This window comes from Terrapene carolina, unplaced genomic scaffold, assembly GCF_002925995.2.
Source record: "Terrapene carolina triunguis isolate 2854851 unplaced genomic scaffold, T_m_triunguis-2.0 Scaffold31, whole genome shotgun sequence".
Lineage (NCBI taxonomy): Eukaryota > Metazoa > Chordata > Testudines > Emydidae > Terrapene > Terrapene triunguis.
Genome location: NW_020664382.1, coordinates 2,266,634 through 2,279,012, shown reverse-complemented (window position 1 = coordinate 2,279,012; position 12,379 = coordinate 2,266,634).

Sequence of the window (12,379 nt, the reverse complement as noted above, 5' to 3'; positions counted from 1 at the left end):
CCTCAATAGCACAGCTGAACCTTTAAGATCTCAGTAGTGCGTTTAAAAAAAAAAAACCACACATTGTGATGTTCTTCCATCAGATGCACCATGTTCCTCATCCCTTCCTCAAAGAAGAAAAGAACTGTCAAGTTTCTAACATTAATCAAGCCTTGAATATAGAAAAAGAAAAAAGATCATAAGTTTTATTGATTTTCTTATTAATCACATTAAAGAAATACTATTTTCTGTTTACAGCAATTCATTTTGAAACAGTGCTCACAGTGCGGGGGAGAGGGGAAGGTGAGTCTTGCAGCAGCAGATGGAAGAAAGTCAGGTCAAGAAGAAATTTTATTTTCCAAGAAAATAAACTGCTGTCATTTGAGTGGGTCTCCCTTTGTAAGCCGTCCTTCCTAAATAGATTGAAGAGGAAAAATGGGAAACCAAAACTACTCAGCCTTAGTGTAAAACAAGACTACCTCTGTTAATTTATAAGGATACTTACTCTTGGTAAGTGTGGCGCACATAAAACTGCTCTTAAACTACAAGAAATCCCTTACCACAAGATGCATTTTCTTGACTCCCAAATAGTTATTGCTTAATCCTCCTTTTATAAAATAGTTTTTCACTTAAACACATTAAGGTATGTCAGCTTAGCTCTGGCATGTCCATCTTGGTGAAAAATATATTATATTGACACAGAGTGGTTGGAACACTAGGTAAGAGACTGAAAAGTACTGGTCCAGTAATCCTAAAAAGAATATTAAAAATTAAAAAAACACTCTGGACTAGATTATTATCTCAGTTGTACAAGTATAAATCTGGAGTTTAACTGAGATCAGAATGTGACCCTTTCTTTAAATATTGATGAGTCTTTTCTTATAGCTAGTAAGCCAGTGTTGCAGTAGTTCAACCTTGGTTTCCTTCGTAAAGTTCTTGCACAGTCAATGAGTGTGAGGGTGGGGTGGGGTGGGGCGAGGGGGGGGGGTAGGTGGAGAGAGAGAAACAGTGCTAGGCTCAGAAATTAAATTATAATTACACTTTTTAAACACCACCTACATTTTGCATCCTGGCTAAAAGTGCCTTTTAAGGTGTTTTATTATAGTTTCAGATTGCTGGGTTGGCTGAGGAAATAGCTGGAGTTTGTTTTTATATCTGAAAATGCTTTTCTTGTAACTAGGAGTAGGAAATTTCTGCATATGTCTTGTCTTGTTTTGTTTTTCTCCTGGCCTTATCAAAAACTATACTAAGAAATGTAAAAATCTGCATAGCAAGAATGAGAAAAATGTGTTACAATTAGGCTTGTTTTCATAGATTTTTATCCCCATGATATTTATCTCTATAAATCCACACAACTTCCCTTTTTACATTGCAAAAATTAGACTTTTTTCCTTTGTCAGTTCTAATGTGAAGATGACTAAAATTGTGCTAAGAAAGCACTTTTTGTTTCCTCATGTGAGCTGGGTGACTGAGTTTTTTTCTTTCACATATCATGACATTTCTGTTCCATAGTGTACTTTCAGATTGTTTGGATTTTTTTTTCTTTGCACAAAAGGAGAATAAAATGCAATGCACCTGATTTTCTGAAGTCCTGAGCTCCCACAGCTCCTGTTGATTTCACCTGGCATTGGGGTGCTCAGCACTTTTGAAAATGAGGCCCTGTGTTTCTTTATAATTGAATTGTTATACTGTTGAAACAAATTTGCATTAGGAGCATTGAGTTGAAACATAAAAAGAAAGTTCCTTTTTTGAGTTTTACCCAAAGTTTTTTGCTTTGGAAAGAATGGTTCTTCTAGTTCTTCAATCCAGCTCCATTTGGTCCTCCTGGGTTTGACTTGGCACATAGGAATGTGACTGAAAATATCTGTGTTTTGTTAAGGAAATATATTTAATACTCTTGTCATATTTTGTTTTAAATTAAAATATTTTTTGACTTTTTGTACAGAGTCTGGATTAATAGTGCAGGGGAGAATGGAGCCATCTTTATTACTTTTGAAGGGGAAAAACTGCATACCCTTGAAATATTTTCACTTTAGCTTTCTGATTACTGAAAAGGATCTTAAGAAGCAAATGATTGGACAAAATTCTTGGTATGCTTTGTATTAACAAGTTAGCTCTCTCCAGAGTAGTTCAATAAAGTATTTTTAATGCACTGTATTTCATATAAAAGCCCTTCAGTTTGTTTCATTTTAAATGTCATCAGTCAAGACATTTTAATAGAAATACTTGAATTACCGTATATACTCGATCATAAGCCGGTTCGTTTATAAGCTGACAGCCCCCCCACCCCCCCCAAGATGGATAAGTAAAAATGGAACATGTTTATGACCCGTTCATAAGCCGACCCTATAATTCAGGGGTCGGCAAACTTTGGCTGCGGTGCCGAGACGGTTTGTTTACCTTGAGCGTCCGCAGGCACAGAGGTAAACCTAAGTAAACGAAGTGTCCCGGCATGCCAGCTGCTTACCCTGACAGGCCAGGACAGCAATTGGTGGGGAAATTGGGGGGGGGGGGGGGAAAGCTGGGGGTAAGGGGAGTAACCCCTGTGACCACCCCCCACATGACCCCACCCCTAGCCCGGGACCCCCAGACTCCCCATCCCATCCCTTCCCACCTTACCTGGGGTGGGCCAGGGGGGGATATCTCTGGCCTGGCCACAGCTGCCCCGGCGGGCCAGGTGGTATGGCCGCAGCCTGCCAGCCCCGGAGCTGCATGTGCTTCGGAGGCTGGGGGGAGAGCAGCGTGGCCAGAAGCGGAGAGACTCTGGCCCCGACTCTTCCCTTCTGACTGTGCTGCCTCTCCTTGCCCCCTCTGTTGAGGGGGTTGAGGGGCTGTGTCCCACCTCTCTCCCTCTATACCCGTTCATAAGCCGACCCCCTTCTCTGATGCTTCCCTCTTTTACTAAAAAAAATTCGGCTTATGAAAGAGTATATACGGTATAGAAGCAATAATCCAGTAACAATACAGTGTGTTTTCATGGCATCCCTTGCCACTAAAAATCTGGCTTATAGTTAAAGTGCTATTAGTTACATCTGCTAGCCCCACAAACTTCATCTCAGCTACTAAATTGATACTTACAGTGGCAGATATTCAGGTGGGTATTTCTTTGTTGCTCTGGCAACAGGAAAAGCAATGGGAACTCTTACAGGTTTCAATTGATAGCCAGCAGCACATTAAGAAAATAATGCACTTGAGCATTTTACTATGAAAGATGAAGCTCAATGATGAACTAGAATCTTATGAAGTGTTTCTTATTCAGGAGGATTTTTTTTTTCCAATTTTGAAATAGTGCTATAAGGTATTTGATACTCCTATGAATATCCCTGAAATAAATCAACAGATTTTTAAACCATGCCTTCAAAAACAAGGTTATAGGGGAAAAATAGGTATTGATTTCCAAGACAATTTGTCACTTTAAAAAAAAAATAAACAAATGTACCCCAAATGATGGGGTAATAGACCAATATATCCCAATGCTAATAAAACCATAGTAGTTTCTGATGCAATGCATTCCCAATTTTAACATAAAATTTATTTACCAGGCAAATTGGGAAAGTCATAGTTCATTGCATACAGCTGCTTTAATCATTAATAATATTTAGCTGTTTCCTAATAAATTACATGTGCGATTGATTTCACTTCATGCTGGATTTCGAGCTGCAGCAAGGGAAAACAACAATTCTGTTTTCACTGTTCTGTTGCTCCAAGTTCAGTTTCAGGGATCTTATTTTGGGCTACCTTGCTCAACTCAGGCAGTGATGAGAACCGATAAATATGACTTTGAAAGCATTTTTTATATATTGTAATGAAGTTGAGCTGAACATTAATGTTAATTAAATAGCCTACACTTAGCATCCTTCTGCTATAGATATTGAACTTACATCACACTGATGTATCAGGCATTAACATTCTAGTTCTGAGCTTTGCCTTTGTGTAGATTAATAGATAGTAAATCACAGACTCCTCAGAATTAAGAATCTGTATGTCTTTTTAAGAAAGAAACACTAACCTCTTAACAATATTCTTATCTTTATTAGTTGAAAGCAAGAAATTGAGTAGAATCCTAAGGTGTTTTCTTATAAGAGTGGAAGTCTGTCTTGGTATTGATTGTTTTGGTAGTAGGTAGTTTGTATTGTCTGTGTATGAAAACCCCTGGAGCAACTATTCCAACACGTAGCAATTCTATGTAGGATTTGCTAAATACAAGAGACTAGATTCTGTGGCTCAGAGGTACTCCAGAATGATTGTTCCATTGAAGTGATTTTTGACTTCTTTAATGGTCCCAAGACTAGTCTTCCAATTCTGACATCAAATTTGCCAGCATGAAGAAGCTTGGAAAGGTAACTTATAGAAATGAGTGTGAAAGTAAATGAAATATGTGTAAATCAGAAAAGTAAGCTGCCCATAATTTGTAATTGTTTCTATTGTAAAACAGTTTAAAATCTACAAAACTGGCATTCTTTAAATGAATTTCAGGTAAAAATTTGCCAAAATATTACAATTGATTATAGACTAGTATATGCCTCACATAGGTTCAAGTTACGTCAGACTCTACTCCCTGACTGTTGCAAACACTGATTTTAGAACCATTGACATTCTTGCTGCTGTTTGACTATGATAAGCGAGTTAGGTTGTATCCCATTACCATCCTCCCATCTCTTGAGCGGCTCTGTTGCTACTGGCACTAAGAGGCAGAGAGGCTAAGGATTAGTTGAAATGGATTAGTTTTGTAAAATAGTATGGGAAGAGACTGTACTCTGCCCCTACTAAAAGATGGATCACGGCTGAAGCATGTTTGTTGGCAGGGCAGAATAGAAAAGCTTGCATCGCTGCTGCTCTTGCTTTACCTCTGCCATGGATATTTAGATCTTAGTTCACAGTCTGGCACCTTTGTGATAATTCACTTGTAGGTATGTTTTTAAAAAATAAGACTATCTCATGTTCTTCACACCAGAGTGGATGCATAATTCTTATTAACAAGTGTAATAATTCCAAACTGGAATCTCAAAGCATCCACTACATAGTTTTCCCCACATTGTGTAATAATTGCAGATAACCTTGTTTTTCTGCATTGCTGATAGTTTCATTTGCCTGCAAATACACTAGGTTCTTTTATACATTTTTTTTAAATATATTAAATATTAGTTACTACTTGCATAGCTTCACAAATATTTAAACTTTTTTTCTTTTCATCGTTAATTCAGCATGGTTGGCTCTCCAGTGTTAGGCAGATAGTTTATATTCTGACAAAAAATGCAGACAGGATACTTTTTCAGCCAACAAAAGGTTAAATATAGAAAGTAACTCTAACTTTCCAAATGATCATAACTTTCAATTAAATGTTTAATGTCTTATTTAAAATTAAGTGATCATTGTCATAAGAATTTGACTCCAGTTTGTATATTATGAGCAAAATAGGGAGAGAAACTTCTGACACAACTTATCTTTCCCTTTTGGAATAAAACTGAACAGGTGACCAAAGAATTAAATTATGGCTGTGATCACACCAATTAATAATGGTAGCTAAAATAATGTTTCTAAACTTTAGTGTCAAAACATTATCTACATGTATATCTTCTCTCTCACCACTTGGGAAATGCTGGGGGAAGACAGAAGGAAGAAATTCTAAAGGAGGTGACATCAGGGAATAATTGCAAGCAGGGCTGCCCAGAGGATTCAGGGGGCCTGAGGCAAAGCAATTTCGGGGGCCCCTTCCATAAAAAAAAGTTACAATACTATAGAATACTATATTCTCGTGGGGGCCTGGGGCAAATTGCCCCACTTGCCTCCCCCCCTCCCCCCCGGGTGGCCCTGATTGCAAGAAAGTTAGCAGTAAGTCAGGACCAGCCCTTAAGCCAGCATTTCTCAGGCTTGGTCTACACTAACCCCCTAATTCGAACTAAGGTACGCAACTTCAGCTACGTGAATAACGTAGCTGAAGTCGACATACCTTAGTTCGAACTTACCGCGGTTCAGACGAGGTCCACACGCGGCAGGCAGGCTCCCCGTCGACTCCGTGGTACTCCTCTCGCCGAGCTGGAGTACCGCAGTCAACGGCGAGCACTCCCTGGTTCGACTTATCGCGTCCAGACCAGATGCGATAAGTCGAACCCAGAACTTCGATCCCCAGCCGCCGAACTAGCGGCTGGGTGTAGACCAGCCCTCAAACGCGGCCACCAGGGGCTTTTCTTGCAGCCACAGCCTCCTGGGTAGTGATGGGGAGTGGGGGCGGGGAGAAGTAGCAGCCCCTCCTCTGGGGCTGCCAGGAGGGGTTGGGCCTTGGCCCACTCCTCCTCCACAAACACCGGAGGAGAAGACAGCTGGTGTGAGCTCCCCATCAACAGTCAAAACATGTTACTCTAATGTCTCATCTGAAGAGTGCATTACTGGCCAAAAGAGAATGAGTGTGAGTGATTATAAGAATTTGAGTTCTGAAATGTCTCTCATCTGGAAGGGAAAATATAAATGAGCAAATCGTGTTTTAAGTTGCCTTGCTATTTAAGAGACAATCATGTATAAATTTCTAAAACTCTAACACTGAATACATTTAGTTCCACATGATACACCAGATGGAATTTTCACTTAAGGAAATAATTCCATTTCCTGGAGAAATTTCTCCACCTGAGGACTCAATTTTATTTTAATGGTTCATAGTTGAATGATAATTAAAGGAAGATGGGGCCAAAATCTTGAGAAAGGGGGACGCTACATTTATAAAGCCAGTCTTCAGCTGCTGTGCAATGTTGTTCCCAATGCCTGCTAAGCATCATTACTGGATTTTCTAAAGGTTGGTATTTTTGTACAAGTTCCACTGTTCTTCGATGTGCACTATATAAAAAATTAAAATTTCTGCTTGTTTAAATAAATGAATAATTGTTCTAACTTGTTCAGTATATCTTTTAAACATGTTGTATTTCAATTCCTGGTCACTAGTGTTCAGTATCCAACCAAATTGTTCCCAATGCAATGAAATTCAGGATACCTGTGACCAAATGTAAGGCCTGGTTTACACTGGGGGGCGGGGGGGGAGGGGGATCGATCTAAGATACGCAACTTCAGCTACGAGAATAACGTCGATTTCAGCTACGCATCTTAGATCGACTTAGAATCACTTACTTTGCGTACTCGCGGCGTGGGATCGACGGCCGCCGCTCCCCCGTTGACTTTGCTTCCGCCTCTCGCCAAGCTGGAGTTCAGCAGTCGACGGGAGAGTGATGGGGATCCATTTATCACGTCTACACTACACGCGATAAATCGATCCCCGATAGATCGATTGCTACCCGCCGATCCGGTGGGTAGTGTAGACGAACCCTAAGATTCTCAACAACAACCCCTCAATATGGCTTCAGCTCTAAAGTGAGAGTAGAACTTGTCTATAAGTGCTTGAAAGTTAAAACCTGCAGAAGGCTGACTGCTGTATGTGAGTGTGAGATTTTCACATTCATACTTCATCTTTCCCTCAAAAGTATTCACCATTGGACAGAGATCAAACATGGAAAATTTTAGCCCAGTAAGTGAAACTTTTGGATCATTTAGAAAGACAGATGGAAAACAGTTATACTAATAACACTTTGGCTATTTTAACTATAGCTATCTCTAATGCTCCAGCTATAAGATAAAAAGGGACACAAACTTCATAGTACTATTTTTAATACTACATCTTTTTAGGTATTTATTTTCTTTTGGTGTCATATAGAGAGATCTAGAAATATTAAATTCGCTCTGCTTATTGGATTCTTTCTCACAAGGTGGCACTCCCGTGACATCTTTCAGATGTGACTTCTTTGAGACTTTCTTCACAACTGATAGTTCAATAAAATCAAAGCAGTTTACACATTGTTTCCTTTTTAAAAATACCCATATACATAAATAATCTTATGCCATAATGATGGTCTGATTCTTTTTGTTGAAGAATCAGCATTCTGTTTTTTAAAATCCTTTATTTCTAAGCTGCCAGGTGGCATCTTTTATGTATTTGTACAAAATATGTTGCTAGTCAATGGATACCAGGAATATTTGGTCAAACAAGATACATTTTTATATTATAAAATGGAACAGTATTTTCAACTTACCCAATACTTTTGCATATATAACTATATATGTCAGTTGATTTTTGCCTTTTCCTGTTCAATGAAGCCTGGTTGTAACACATCTATGTTTCCAACTTATTGGTAACAGGTCAGATAAGAGTTCGTTCCTGTGCTTGACTTTCTCCTACATTTCTAACACGTCCACTGATTCAGTGTATAGCCCATGAAATGCCCATCCGTACTCCTGAAAGTTTTCTCTAAGACTATATATAAACTTTGTCCTAACCAATACAAATATCACTGTGACGGGTTAGATCACAGAACCCCCTTTGCAGTTCACTGAAACTGGGATGCACTCAGCTCAGGGGATTCTTAGTTAACAGACTTTCCCAGCGCCCAGTGTTGAGACTTTATTTTGCTTCCTTTTCTGTCCTACTTCCCTTGCCCGAAATAATCAAACAGAAAATAACAAACCAGTAATCACTTTGTCTGTTCTCCAGCCACCACACTTAAAACTCACTTAAAATCACTACCAGTATCTCAAAGCAATCAGCTGTGCACAGATCCTGCTCAACTACGCCACTGTGACGGGTTAGATCACAGAACCCCCCTTGGGAGCTGCCACCTGATGTGCCAAGACTACTTCTGCCCCTGCTTTCCCTGCCAGCTCAGGACCCCAGCACCCCGTCCTGTTGAGCCAGACATGCCCGTCTGCTCCAATACAGACCCAGGGTCTGAATTACTTGCCCCACAGCTGCAGACTTAACTGAAAGCAGCTAACAGAAGTGTTTTTGTCTTTGGGAGTTGGGAATCTGAGTGTTAATGGGGTCTAAACCCAAATAAATCCATTTTACCCTGTATAAAGCTTATACAGGGTAAACTCATAAATTGTCCGCCCTCTATAACACTGATGGAGAGATATGCACAGTTGTTTGCCCACCCAGGTATTAACGCATACTCTGGGCTAATTAATAATTAAAAAGTGATTTTATTAAATACAGAAAGTAGGACTTAAGTGGATCCAAGTAATAGCAGACAACAAAGTGAATTATCAAATAAAATAAAACACGCCAGTCTATGTCTAATCTAACTGAATACAGATAAAATCCTAACCAGTTCCAGAATGCTTCCTTTTAGCCAGGATCCAGCAATCACTCACACCCCTTGCAGTCACTGTCCTTTGTTCCAGTTTCTTTCAGGTATCTTTGGGGGTGGAGAGGCCATCTCTTTAGCCAGCTGAAGACCAAATGGAGGGGTTTCCCACAGGCTTAAATAGACTGTCTCTTGGGGGTGGAGACCCCCCTCCTTTCTCCTATGCAAAGTCTAGCCCAAGATGGAGTTCTGGAGTCACCTGGGCGAGTCACATGTCCATGCATGACTCACAGTTTTTACAGGCAGAAGCCATTGCCCATATGGTATCTTGAATGTCTCCAGGAAGACTTCTTATGTGGATTGGAGCATTCCAAAATGCATTGTTCCTTAAGTGCTTCCTGATTGGGCACTTAACTTTGCAAATTCCTTTCTCCAGGAACTGACCAAATGCTCTACTAAGGTTATTTAGAAATCAAGCCAGTACACGGCCAATATTCATAACTTTGAGTACAAAAATGATACATGCATACAAATAGGATTAATAGATTCAGTAGAGCATAACTTTTACATAGATATGTTTCATGGCATATGTAGCACAGAACATATTCCAGTTATGTCATATATATTCATAAGCATATTTCCATAAAGCCTTATGGGGGGCGCCGTCACATCCACAATTGGATTGGTTTGGCTTAACAGAACCATTCTTTCCTCTTTAAAAGGAGAGTCATTGTGTGTAGCATGTGCAGACAAAACACTTGTTAAATTTGAGTACAAGGTTAAGAATAAAAATTCCTACAAAGAATACTGTATTTAGCGCAAACCCTATTCAAAGCCAGGATGTTCAGAGTTAAGGTTAAATATATAATACCTCAAATATCTGAAAGTATGAAAGTTCACTGTTAAAGTACCCAAACTAATTTGTGTCTGCTCCCTCAACAATTACAGCTTCCCAACGTTCCTGGTTTTTTTAACAGTGGCTTTGCAAGATATCTGATTTTTGAGGAAATGTTTCTGAGAATTATAAGAACTCGTCTACCTAAAGGTTTAAATTTTGAACAGCCATGGTATTTGTACAGCTGGCAAATGAGATGGAATAGTGAACTGTGCTCCACAGCCCTTGGTCTATAACTGGTTTCATGTCCTCATTAATGTCAGATATGTGTCTAATGGCACTTGCATTTTTGGTACTTGGAATCATTGGGCCTTATTCTAAGAGGTGCCAAATGCCTTCAATACCACACAAGACTTAGCATTTAAAAGGGGAATGGGGAATAATTGCCTTAATATGCTGTTTGTCGAACCAGGAATTTATTTTTTCCTATGGAATGTATATAATTGTAAAGAAGGCTAGAGTTGTCAGCTCTAGCAAATGTATGAGTAAGAGGGTGATGATCACATGGTGTTCGTGGTCATTGATAATATGAAACTTTATAATGGATACATAAGGTAGTATGATTTTCTCAGAACATTGCTGCAGGGACAGTTAAATTAGTTTGGGGGACCTTAGGTGTGACTGTTCCTACTTTTCAATGTTTGAGTTTCTTAAGTATAGCCTTAAATCTAACTTCCATCTTTTTTAATTTTTGGGGTGGGGGTTGGTTTGGTTAGTTGGGGTTTTTTAGGGGGGTGTTTCTTTGGGATTGTGTGTTGCTACCTACAATGCTCAAATTACTGATATCTCCTTCAGTTCACTCCTACACTCTATTTCACCAATTAAACTCATTCCTACCATTCTCCCCCATTCAGTCCTGCAAGTCCAACCCATCTCCACTCATTTTGCCCATCTCTACTCCTGTGCCTCTACCACAAGTACTGATTCAAGCTTGTAATGTCAGTTTTAATGTCCTTTATCTGGAAGAGGTGAAATCTAATTTTCTCGTACGCAGTCTGACTCTGGGGTAATAGTATGTGCCAAACCTCCACCCCTCAGGTTAAAGAATGTTAAGCATAAACAAAACCATAAATTGGTCACCACCAACCCATTGGATTCCAGTTTCACTGGCTTTTCCAGCTCATCATTTGAAAGTGCTTATTTTATTGCTCACCATTCTTTTTCTGTTACTTATTTAATTCCTCTGTGTGTGGGGGGGGGGGGGGGGGGGGTGTTTTTGTATTTTGTTTAGGCCTTCTGCTTTTCAGTGAAGCTAATCTAATATTCTCAAAGTCTGGCCTGTGTCCCAAACCTTTGCTTCCAGGTTTCATGAAGGACTTCAAGGGTCCCCAGAGAGACTATTTCATTATTTTTGTTTTGAAGTAGTCATAGGCCCTGATCCTGCAAGTTACTCTCTGAACAGAACTCCATGAGACTGCAAGAGTCCACATGCATAGAAAAATAACGAGGAGTCCTTGTGGCACCTTAGAGACTAACAAATTTATTTGGGCATAAGCTTTCGTGGGCTAAAACACACTTCATCAGATGCATGGAGTGAAAAATACAGTAAGCAGGTATAAATATACAGCACATGAAAAGATGGGAGTTGCCTTACCAACTCACAGAACCATGACCTTCCTGGTGTTATAAAAATACTGACATTGAGTCATTCTTAAACATATATCTGCTCTAGCACAATTGCAGGCTGTTTGCCAGAGCTGCTCTTTTTTTTTTTTTTTTTTTCCCAGTAGATTTTCTATGTCCTTCATCACCGTAGCAGCTGAGCGCCTCACAAACATTCGTGGCCAAAATTTTCCAAAATAGGTGCCAAGTGTTAAACTCTGCAATTCATAATTAGGCACCTAAGAAAGTCACATGGTATTTCCGAAGTGCTGAGCACTGAACATTTTTCATTAACTAATTAATTTACCCCCAATGGTATTATAAAGTTAGAGGGAAGTATCCCCATTTTATAGATGTGGAACTGAGGCACATAGGATATCCAATCCCTTCGCTTTTGGAAAGTGTTACCCATAGAGATTAAGTGACTTGCTTAAGGTCACACAAGAAGCATATTGCGAAGCAGGGAATCTTGCAAAGTTGTTCTGAGTCTTAATTCAGTGTCTTGGCCACAGATTGGAGAAAAGAAACCTCCACTTGTCAAGTTTTAGATTCAAAGCCATTCTAATTCTCTCTTACAGCTAGCTAAAAACTTTTAATAGGGAAGACTACATCTCCTGGCCCCCTCCCCTCTTATTTGCTGTCCTGCAACATTCCTGTGGCAACCACAGCAGTTGCTTACTTTAAAAAGTAATAGCAGTTCTGCTCCTTCTCTCATAGCTTTACTTCCTCACACACACGCACACTTCTCCATTCATTGCATGTGCTTTTCTGACATCTAGTA